The 12658-nt window shown below is 36.0% G+C and overlaps 1 protein-coding gene across 3 annotated transcripts in view; it reads right to left on the bottom strand.

The window, feature by feature from the left end:
* LOC101898882 (polypeptide N-acetylgalactosaminyltransferase 5) overlaps positions 1 to 12658 on the bottom strand; it is a 166070-nt gene that overhangs the window by 70471 nt on the left and 82941 nt on the right. The gene's annotated exons all lie outside the window — the stretch shown is intronic.

Here is a 12658-nt window from a genome sequence, read left to right as displayed (position 1 = left end):
CTTAATAAAATGAAAGTGACAGCAATAACTACAACAACAAAAACATAATTACGATGACGTTGGCACCACAGCCAATGCTGGGGCGACGATGATGACGACGACGACGATGATAAGCTAGCACACGCTTAAAGTAAAGTAATAAGTAAATCAGACGTACTTTTTTGCAGAAAAAAAAAAAATAAATAATAAAATCATTCAATCACAAACAAACGTACGACGTTCAAGACCGTCAATTATTAAAAAAAAGATAGTCGACAATTATTATTGTTGTGACGTCGGTTAGTTGCCTAGCTGTGTGTCTGTGTGTGCAGGAGAGTCGTTGGAATCGCGCGGCAGGCAACACACGTCAACATTTAACCAAAGTTCGAAAACAACTGACAAAACAATGAAAACGAAAAACGAAAAAAAAAAAAAACAGAAACAACAGAAAATAACAATCAAGGCGAGCGGAGAAATAATAAAAACCGAATAATTGATATTCGTCTAATCATTCGACAAAAATGTTCAAGCGGGAAGTTCGATGGAGGAGGCATGGGGGAGGGAGAAGGAGTGGGAGGTGGGTGTTTGGCTCAAACATATGTTAGGTTTCAAACCAAAAAGTCCAACCATCGTCGGTATCGGCATTTCATGGTTCCTGCCTCTCATTCATATTTTTGTGTGGAAGTGGAAGAGGGAAAATTAAAGAGTGAAGAGAGAGGGGGGGGGGGGGGGGGGAGCCGGGTACATGACTTCTACATTATTTTGTCCAAAACTTCAATGAGCATTTATTTAATGGCTGTGGGTATTTCTAATTTTTATGCCCTGTTTTTTTTTTTTTTGATATGCCATTTACTTGCTGGTATTTATTTTTGGCAGCGGCAGAGACGGAGGCAGCATCAGCAGCAGCGTAGAAGGCAGAGCCATTCATCAGCAACACTTTCACTGATAAGAAATTTCATTGTCGTACAACACGTCTTTGCCGTTCGGCAATTGGGAGTAATTGCTATTTTATTTTGTATCAGCTTTTTGCTGCCAACATCCAATAACAACAACAATAATCGCGCATCGAACAACAATATCATCAAATGGGATTTATTTGATGATTTTGAAAAGTTTGCTCTTCTTTTGAGAATCGGAATTGCGATTTTTTGTTGACATAAGGCCCAGCAAACAATTCTAATCTCTGGCACGAGTTGAAAAAAAATAATATTTAGAGAGAAAAAAAAGCATTAAGTTCGGCCGGGCCAAACTTTTAATACCCTCCACCTTAGGGTAAAGGAAACATTAGAGCCCATTATAACCCACATTTACCAATTTTTAGACATATTTATGGGAAAATGTGCCAAAAATTATCAAAATACTGAATATCGGGAAATACGGCTATATGGGGCTATACAAAACCGTGGACCTATACATACAGTGTTTCGCCAAAAGAAATCCGCGAAGAAATGTGGCAAAAAGCATAAAAATGCCGAATATCGGGAGGTACCCTTATATGGGGGCTATACCAAAACGTGGACTTATAGATGCAATGTTTCGCCACCGGAGCTAGAACCCACTGTGACCAACAAATACCAATTTTCAGACAAATCCATGAACAAATGCGGCAAAAATCATCAAAATACCGAATATTGGGAGGTACCGTTATATGGGGACTATACCAAAACGTGGACCTATAATTACAATGACTCGCCACACGAACTGGGACCCGTTATGACCTACAAACGCCAATGTTCAGACAAATCCGTGAAAAAATGTGCCAAAAATAATCAAAATACCGAATATCGGGAGGTACCGTTATATGGGGACTATACCGAAACGTGGACCGATATATCTCATTTTCAATACCAACCATCCTAGAAACAATACAAATTACTCTGCTAAGTTTTGGCGCTCTACGTCAAATAATGTGGGCTTTATCGCCATTTCAACAGACAGACGGACATCGTTAAATCGACTTAGAATTTTATGCTGATTATGAATATATATACTTTATAGAGTCTACGACCAATATTTAAAGATTTTACAAACGGAATGACAAAATTAATATACCCCCTTTCCAAGGTGGAGGGTATAAAAAAGATAATTTCACGAGGAAGCGTTAAATTTCTAATATTCGTTGTATTTCAATATTGGATGACTCGAGAACTCACTATGGAAACACGAACCACGAGAAGAGAGGTGACATTAATGGTGGAATTTTGAGGAATAACTTCTTATCTTTCTAAGGATAATTTTTTCAAGGTCTAACGAAGCAATGAATTGTGAATTTTTAAACAATTATTTTTCCATTTTTTTTCTTAAGCGTGAATTTTTTAAGAATATTTAAAAAATCTACGAATATGGCCTTTGAAAAATATTCTTTAAAAAATCCACGATTATGGCTCTGAAAGCCCTTGAAAAATATTCTTTAAAAAATCTACGAATATGGCCTTTGAAAAATATTCTTAAAAAAATCTAGGAATATGGTTCTGAAAGCCCTTGAAAAATATTCTTTAAAAAATCTACGAATATGGCCTTTAAAAAAATCCACGATTATGGTTCTTTTTCTGTAAAAAAAAATCCACGGTCAGGGCCCTGAAGAGCCCTTAAAATATTCTGTAAAAAATCCACGATTATGGCCCTTTTTCCGTAAAACAAAATCCACCGTCATGACAATGAAGACCTTTGAAAAAATATTCTTTAAAAAATCCACGATTATGGCTCTGAAAGCCCTGCTGCTGTCATTTCGAAACCACTCATCCGACAGCGGTTAAAATTACTCCAGTGACAGCTCATTATATTGTTTACAAGCGAACAAAAGCATTTTGGTGGGACTTTTTCAGAATTAAAGTTATTCGTCATGGAATTCCAGCGAGATAGTGTGATTTCTTTGTATTTGGCTGGAAAACCACAAGTGACTATCGTTAGAGGACTCCAGTACTTAAATGTGAATAAATCTTTTGTGTCTCGTACCATCGACGTCCCGACGTCAAGGAAGTGGACGGAAGAAAACAGCAACATCAGCAGAAATGGTTCGAAAAGTAAAGAAGCGACTTGTTCGAAACCCGCGTCGCAGTGGCCGAAAAATGGCTCGTGAGTTGAACATATTGTATTCGGCAAATATTGAAAAATGAGCCGGGGTAAAACCATTGAAATTCTAAAAAGTGCAAGAACTTACACCGCAACAGAAAGAAAATAGACTCAAAAGAGCTCAAGAGTTGCTTCGCTTGGGCGGCCGAAAGTGGTGAAATGCCAAATTTGATTTTCTCCGATGAGAAAACATTCGTTGTCCAGCAGTTTGTAAACAAAAAACAATGATTGTGTTTACTTGCCAAAGACGTCAGCTGAAAATGTGCACCTTCGGTTGGCCACCAGAACTCAAGCGCCGGCCATGGTGATGGTGTGGTGTGGCCGCCATAACAGCCGATGATCGTTCTCTACTCGTATAATTCGACAGTGGCATCAGAATAAATGCCGAATATTTTTTTGCGAAAATATTCTGGAGGGTTTATTAAAGCCTTGGGCACGCAAACATTTTGGCCGCAGACCTTGGACATTGCAACAGGACTCAGCACCATTGCACTCAACACGCGCTACACCCAAGAATGGTTACAAAATGAAGTTCCTCGCTTCATTTCCAGACCACAATGGCCAACAAAATCTCCATTAGAAATTGTGTCTGGAGTATTTTGGAAAGCAAGGTTGGCACTAAAAAATACCAGAGTGTCGATCACCTCAAGCAAGCGCTACGCCGGGAATGGGCCAAAATACCGCAGAGCAACGTTCGGGCAGCGTGTGACGGCGTTTTCATTGGCCGTTTGAAGGCCATAATTCGTGCCAAAGGTGACCAATTCGAACAAATCTAAACTTTTTCTAAAATTTCATGCTATTTTCGGCATCAGAATAAATGCCGAATATTATCGCGAAAATATTCTGGAGGCTGTATTAAAGCCTTGGGCACGCAAACATTTTGGCCGCAGACCTTGGACATGCCAACAGGACTCAGCACAATCGCACTCAACATGCGCCACCCAAGAATAGTTACAAAATGAGGTTCCGCGCTTCATTTTCAGCACAAATTGTCCACCAACATCTCCGAATACCAACCCGTTGGACTATTGTGTCTGGAGTATTTTGGAAAGCAAGGTTGGCACTAAAAAATACCCAAGTGTCGATCACCTCAAGCAAGCGCTTCGCCGGGAATGGGCTAAAATACCGCAGAGCAACATTCGGGCAGCGTGTGGCGGTTTCATTGGCCGTTTGAAGGTCATAAATCGTGACAAATGTGCCCAATCCGAATAAATCTAAACGTATTCTAAAATTTGATGCTATTTCCGGCATCAGAATAAATGCCGAATATTATCGCGAAAATATTCTGGAGGCTGTATTAAAGCCTTGGGCACGCAAACATTTTGGCCGCAGACCTTGGACATTCCAACAGGACTCAGCACCATTGCACTCAGCATGCACCACCCAAGAGTGGTTACAAAATGAGAATCCTTGCTTCATTCATGCCCACCTAAATCTCCGGATACCAATCCGTTGGACTATTTTGTCTGGAGTATCTTGGAAAGCAAGGTTGGCACAAAAAAAATACCAAAGTGTCGATCACCTCAAGCAAGCGATTCGCCGGTAATGGACCAAAATACTGCAGATCAACATTCAGGCGGCGTGTGACGGTTTCATTGGCCGTTTGAAGGCCATAATTCATGCCAAAGGTGACTTATTCGAACAAATCTAAACTTATTCTAAAATTTGATGCTAATTCCGACATTTTTTCCTTCGTTCAATAAAATTTAAAAAAAATGTAGAAATTATGGCGTTTGACTTTGTTGCAACTTTTTTTTTATCTCACCCTGTATAAATTAGGTAAACTAAGCTCTTAATTGTATTTTTTTAAATTTAAAAAATTAATGGTAATTTTTTTATGTAAAACTGTTTTCTCTGGTAAATGACAAAAATCCTTTCAAATAAAGAAGCCCAGTTTTAAGTGTCAATGGAAAAAAAGGCAAATGATTTTTTTTCCTACAATTTTATTGCCAATGTTGCCACTTTCTTGGCTGCTCACATGGCTCTTCTGTTTCTGGTGTTGAATGTAAATAAATTGCCTTTAAAAAATTACAAAGTGTCCTTGTTTGGTGGCATCCAAAGGAAAAAAAACAGACGTTGAAGTAGCTGCCATATAAAACATGCTGCTGGTAGGACATTGCAATATGAGCACAATTTACATTCTATAGTAGTAGAAGAGTTATTCTTCCCTCACATGCCCCGCCTCATATTTGTTGCAAATTCTTTTATTGGAGTGCGTCGTCCGGCCAGGAGGGGGGTATCCCAGTGTCGATCTTACGCATGAGTTCATCACACGTTTAATTGAATTTAAATGTCATCCTTTAATTTCGCATGAACTTTTGTTGCCAAAAGAGCACTTGTCATTCAATTGTTTTGCCTGCCTGTCTGTTTTTCACTCACAACCTTTTGCAGGATAACACCCAGCTGCATTTCGAAATGCAGACAATGTATCTCTGCAAACCCATGGATACATCGACACTCTCTTATCCAGGAGGTGCAACTGCATCACACAATGTTGCAAAATTCCCCCCCCCCCAGAGTGGCAACTGTCAAATGTGCCGGTTGGCCGACCGACTGAAACACAAAAACTTTGCCCAGGAATTCAGGAATTATTAATGAAATATCCGTGTTGGACGTGTTTTTAACTTTAACACATTGTCAACATGGCAAAAGGACATTGTTTAAATGTCAGCCGGGGTCTGTTTTTTATTGCCTGGCCACGTCGTCCGAGAAGAGTGAAAGGGGAGAGGGGCAAAGACACCTTTGTGACCACCAATATTTATTTTGGTGTCTGCTGCTTTTTTTCGGCCAAAGTGAAATAAATATTTAAAGGCATTTTTGTACACCGGTTCTCCTTTTTCAGTCAACATGTCTGTAGAACGTTGTTTTGAGGATAGAGTGTTGAATTTATAAATGGATTAAAGAAATGAGAAAAATAGGATGTGGTCACTTGTTTGGAAGGGGAAATTAGAAAAAGAAGATATTTGGAAGTTTATTTGGAAGAGAGTAGAGCAAGTCCTTTAATTCCTAAAAGAGGTGGGAAAGCTATATCACCACTAAAAGAAACGAGGTGGGTTTCTACCTAACTTATGGCCCTGAGGTCTTCATAGGTAGTCTACTGTCCACAATATGCCTACGAATTCTATACCGTAAGCAGGTCTTATATACAGGGTGATATGAAAAAACTTCAACCAACTTCAGACTGCTGTCATTTCTAAGCCACTCGTCCAGCTGTTAAAATTATTCCAGTGACAGCTCATTATATTGTTTACAAACGTACAAAAGCACTTTGGAGAGAATTTTCCAGAAAAAAAACTATTCGTGATGGAATTCATGTGTGATTTCTTTATATTTGGCTGGAAAACCACAAGTGGCTATTGTAAGAGGACTCCAGAATTTAAATGTGAATAAATCTTTTGTGTCTCGTACCGTCGCTCGTTACCGTGATACTGGTAGCGTAGCCCGACGTCAAGGAAGTGGACGGAAGAAGAAAACAGCAACAACAACATCAGCAGAAATGGTTCAAAAAGTAAAGAAGCGACTTGATCGGAACCGGTGTCGCAGTGGCCGAAAAATGGCTCGTGAGCTGAACATATCGCAATGTTCCATTCGGCAAATATTGAAAAATGAGCTCGGGGTAAAGCCGTAGAAATTCCAAAAAGTACAAGAACTTACACCGCAACAGAAAAAAATAGACTCAAAAGAGCTAAAGAGTTGCTTCGCTTGCCCGAAAGTGGTGAACTGCCGAATTTGGTTTTCTCCAATGAGAAAACATTCGTTGTCCAGCTGTTTGTAAACAAACAGAATGATCGTGTGATCGGCGCTTGCCAAAGAGGTCAGTTGGCCACCAGAACTCAAGCGCCGGTCATGGTGATGGTGTGTGCCGCCATAACAGCCGATGGTCGCATCAAAATCAGAACAAATGTCGAAAATATTCTGGATGGTGTATTAAAGCCTTGGGCACGCAAACATTTTGGCCGCAGACCTTGGACATTCCAACAGCACTCAGCACCATCGCACTCAGCTCGCGCCATCCAAGAATGGTTACAAAATGAGGTTCCTCGCTTCATTTCCAGCGCACAATGGCCACCAAAATCTCTGTTGGATTATTGTTGTTGGCACTAAAAAATACCAAAGTGTCGATCACCTCAAGCAAGCGCTTCGCCGGGAATGGGTCAAAATACCATAGAGCAACATTCGGGCAGCGTACGACGGTTTCAATGCCATAATTCGTGCCAAAAGTGACCAATTCGAACAAATCTAAACTTATTCTAAAATTTGATGCTATTTCCGACATTTTTTCCATTTATACACAGGACTTTCAACAAGAGTTCTGCAGATAAAAAAAATCCGGAGGTTGTTAAATTGAAAGCCTTTATAACGTCTTGTAATAAAATAATATAGATAAGACCCCTGTAGATAGATGACCCAATAAAGACAAACAAAATGTTAACTTACGCTTAGATGTGTGGGATGTCTTACCTGGAAATATAAGAGAAAAGAAAAAAACATTAAAATATATAAATTGAGAAAAATATATTTGTAAAATAAAAAATAAGACAAGGACCTAATTTTCCTTTCAAAAAAATTAACAAAAAAACAACTTCTCATACCCAAAAAGTTAAATTCACGATTATAGCTTAGAAGGGCTCCGGAAACATATTTTTAAAAAATTTAAACCTGAGAAAATATCCTTAAAAAATAAAATTTTGTTGGTCTGTAGGTTCTTGAAAAAAATAGGCTTATATAAAGTAAAAAGTGTCAGTCGGTTTCGGGTTTTCAAAATGTTAACCCCTTTGTGGGGGAGGTACCGGTAGAAGTGGTCCGATATGTACCATCTTCAGGCCGGATATTATGTTGGTAGAAATATTTAGATGTGTGAAAGCGAATCAGAATAATATTTTATTCAAAATGTTAACCCTCTGTCCATTTTCGCACCTTACTTTTTAGTTTTATACGGAAAATATTTTTTTGTGAAAATTTTGACCTTTCAAGGTACCAGAAGAAGTGAGTCGATATTGTCCGTCTCCGAACTTGCTCTTAGTTTGATAATAATATTACGATGTACCAAGTTTGGACCAAATCGGATACTCCTTTCGAGAGTTATCATGCGCAACAGCCAGACAGACGTACGGACACCACAAAATCGACTACAGATGGGCCTAAAACCGTAATTTCGATAAGACACGTTTTGGACGTATCAAAAGAAAACATATTCTTTAAAAATCCAAGTTAATAAATCTATTAATCCTTGGAAAAATAATCTTTAAAAATCTGCGCTTTTTGTCTGTAAATCCTTAGAGAAATATTCTTTAAAAATCCACGCTTCATAATCCATTAGTCCTATAAAATATAAAAAATGCTCTTACTTGTCTGAGAGTCACCAAAAACCTTTGATTGTTGGTCTTTGAAAAAATATTCTAAATCCACGTTTATTATGCAGTGGGTCCGTGGAAAAAAAATCTTTAAAAATCAACGCTTATTGATATGCGAATTCTTGATAAAATATTTGTTTTAGAAATCCACGTATAAAAGTCAGTAGTTCCTGGAAAAAATGTTCCTTAAAAGCTCCCAAATTATAGCTTGAATAGACCTTGAAAAAATATTCTATAAAATTCTACTTTTAATGCGAGGATGATCCTTGAGATTTTTTTCAAATCCCCCGAAATGACTCAAGTTTGTTGTTGCTTGAAAAAATATTCTTTAAAAAAAAATCACGTCAATTGGTCCTTGAAAAAATATTAGTTAAAAATTCTTGTTTAATGGTCACTTGGTTCCTGAAAAAAAATTCTCAAAAAATCCGCATTTATTGCTCTATTGGTCTTTGAAAAACTATTCCATAAAAATGCACGTTTATTGGTCTTTTGGTCCTTGAAAAAATATTCTTTAAAAATCCACGTTTATTGGTCTAGAGGTCCTTGAAAAAATATTTTTTAAAAATCCACGTTTATTGGTCTAGATGTCCTTGAAAAAATATTCTTTAAAAATCCAGGTTTATTGGTCTTTTGGTCCTTGAAAAAATATTCTTTAAGAATCCACGTTTATAGTCTTAAAAAACCTCGTTTATTGGTCTGGTCAAAAATATTCTTCAAAAGTCCTTCAGAAAATATTCCATTTACATTTTCTCCCACCCAAAAATAGTCAAACCCCCCAACTGACCAAGTCAAAATAAAAGCACACCAACTATTGTTGAATTTATTACAACATTTGTAGTTCAGCTTCTGACCACCCTCCTCCCCTTCTACGTCCTCTCCAACCAACAGATGTTTGTTTGCATGTGTGTGTGTGTTATTATTGCAGTTGTTCCAACAACAACTGCAAAAACAAGAGCAACAAATGGAGCAGTAATAAAATATGCAACAATACAAGTTGAAGTGCCGAACAACGGAGAGAAGGACATACAGCCGGCAGGGGCTGAGAAATGAATAAAAAAACCAACAACACCCGAAGAACACCGAGAACAGGCAAATGACAAACAACAAATGTGCCAACCGGCGGCATTGCTGGCGAGTGGAGAAGGAGGAGGTGGAGTTAAGTGCGAAAAATATACACAGGAAAAATACTCGAGGACAGGACATAACACCAAAATGTCCTTTTCGATAAAGTAAATAAAACAACAGAAATACACACAGACACACATACCCACATACACTCAAAGCCGAAATGAGATAAAAACAGAGAGAAAAGAAGGCGAAGAGAAATACAGATTTTTTTTTATTTTTTTAAGGACTACAAGACCAATAAACGTGGATTTTTAAAGAATATTTTTGAAGGACTACAAAAAGAATATTTTTCAAGGACTACAAGACCTGGATTTTTAAAGAATATTTGTTCAAAAGACCTCCAAACGTGGACTTTTAAATAATATTTTGTTTCAAGGACCAAAAGACCAATAAACGTGGATTTTTAAAGAATATTTTTTCAAGGACCAAAAGACCAATAAACGTGGATTTTTAAAGAATATTTTTTCAAGGACCAACAGACCTCCAAACGTGGATTTTTAAAGAATATTTTTTCAAGGACCAAAAGACCAAGAAACTTGGAATTTTAAAGAATATTTTTTCAAAGACCAAAAGCCTAAAAATCGTGGATTTTTTAAAGAATATTTTTTTCAAGGACTAAAAGACCAATAAACGTGGATTTTTAAAGAATATTTTTTCAAGGATCAAAAGCCTAAAAAACGTGGATTTTTTAAAGAATATTTTTTCAAGGACCAAAAGACCAATAAACGTGGATTTTTAAAGAATATTTTTTCAAGGACCAAAAGACCAATAAACGTGGATTTTTAAAGAATATTTTTTCAAGGACCAAAAGACCAATAAACGTGGATTTTTAAATAATATTTTTTCAAGGACCAAAAGCCTAAAAAACGTGGATTTTTTAAAGAATATTTTTTCAAGGACCAAAAGACCAATAAACGTGGATTTTTAAAGAATATTTTTTCAAGGACCAAAAGACCAATAAACGTGGATTTTTAAAGAATTTTTTTTCAAGCACCAAAAGACCAATAAACGTGGATTTTTAAAGAATATTTTTTCAAGGACCAAAAGCCTAAAAAACGTGGATTTTTTAAAGAATATTTTTTCAAGGACCAAAAGCCTAAAAAACGTGGATTTTTTAAAGAATATTTTTTCAAGGACCAAAAGACCAATAAACGTGGATTTTTAAAGAATATTTTTTCAAGGACCAAAAGACCAATAAACGTGGATTTTTAAAGAATTTTTTTTCAAGCACCAAAAGACCAATAAACGTGGATTTTAAAGAATTTTTTTTCAAGCACCAAAAGACCAATAAACGTGGATTTTAAAGAATTTTTTTTCAAGCACCAAAAGACCAATAAACGTGGATTTTAAAGAATTTTTTTTCAAGGACGAACAGACCTCCGAACGTGGATTTTTAAAGAATATTTTTTCAAGGACCAAAAGACCAATAAACGTGGATTTTTAAAGAATTTTTTTTCAAGCACCAAAAGACCAATAAACGTGGATTTTAAAGAATTTTTTTTCAAGGACGAACAGACCTCCGAACTTGGATTTTTAAAGAATATTTTTTCAAGGACCAACAGACCTCCGAACGTGGATTTTTAAAGAATATTTTTTCAAGGACCAACAGACCTAGAAAAATTGGATTTTTAAAGAATATTTTTTCAAGGACCAACAGACCTCCAAAAGTGGATTTTTAAAGAATATTTTTTTCAAGGACCAAAAGACCAATAAACGTGGATTTTTAAAGAATATTTTTTCAAGGACCAAAAGACCAATAAACGTGGATTTTTAAAGAATATTTTTTCAAGGACCAATAGACCAATAAACGTGGATTTTAAAGAATATTTTTCAAAGACCAAAAGACCAATAAACGTGGATTTTTAAAGAATATTTTTTCAAGGACCAAAAGACCAATAAACGTGGATTTTTAAAGAATATTTTTTCAAGGACCAAAAGACCAATAAACGTGGATTTTTAAAGAATATTTTTTCAAGGACCAAAAGACCAATAAACGTGGATTTTTAAAGAATATTTTTTCAAGGACCAAAAGACCAATAAACGTGGATTTTAAAGAATATTTTTCAAGGACCAAAAGACCAATAAACGTGGATTTTTAAAGAATATTTTTTCAAGGACCAACAGACCTAGAAAAATTGGATTTTTAAAGAATATTTTTTCAAGGACCAACAGACCTCCAAAAGTGGATTTTTAAAGAATATTTTTTCAAGGACCAACAGACCTCCAAAATTGGATTTTTAAAGAATATTTTTTTCAAGGACCAAAAGACCAATAAACGTGGATTTTTAAAGAATATTTTTTCAAGGACCAAAAGACCAATAAACGTGGATTTTTAAAGAATATTTTTTCAAGGACCAAAAGACCAATAAACGTGGATTTTTAAATAATATTTTTTCAAGGACCAAAAGACCAATAAACGTGAATTTTTAAAGAATATTTTTTCAAGGACCAAAAGACCAATAAACGTGGATTTTTAAAGAATATTTTTTCAAGGGCCAAAAGCCTAAAAAACGTGGATTTTTTAAAGAATATTTTTTCAAGGACCAAAAGCCTAAAAAACGTGGATTTTTTAAAGAATATTTTTTCAAGGACCAAAAGACCAATAAACGTGGATTTTTAAAGAATATTTTTTCAAGGACCAAAAGCCTAAAAAACGTGGATTTTTTAAAGAATATTTTTTCAAGGACCAAAAGCCTAAAAAACGTGGATTTTTTAAAGAATATTTTTTCAAGGACCAAAAGACCAATAAACGTGGATTTTTAAAGAATATTTTTTCAAGGACCAAAAGACCAATAAACGTGGATTTTTAAAGAATTTTTTTTCAAGCACCAAAAGACCAATAAACGTGGATTTTAAAGAATTTTTTTTCAAGCACCAAAAGACCAATAAACGTGGATTTTAAAGAATTTTTTTTCAAGGACGAACAGACCTCCGAACGTGGATTTTTAAAGAATATTTTTTCAAGGACCAAAAGACCAATAAACGTGGATTTTTAAAGAATTTTTTTTCAAGCACCAAAAGACCAATAAACGTGGATTTTAAAGAATTTTTTTTCAAGGACGAACAGACCTCCGAACTTGGATTTTTAAAGAATATTTTTTCAAGGACCAACAGACCTCCGAACG

This window comes from Musca domestica, unplaced genomic scaffold (genome assembly GCF_030504385.1).
Source record: "Musca domestica strain aabys unplaced genomic scaffold, Musca_domestica.polishedcontigs.V.1.1 34, whole genome shotgun sequence".
Classification (NCBI taxonomy): Eukaryota; Metazoa; Arthropoda; class Insecta; order Diptera; family Muscidae; genus Musca; species Musca domestica.
Note: the sequence above shows the minus strand (reverse complement) of the source record. Positions and strands in the feature narration are given on the sequence as shown.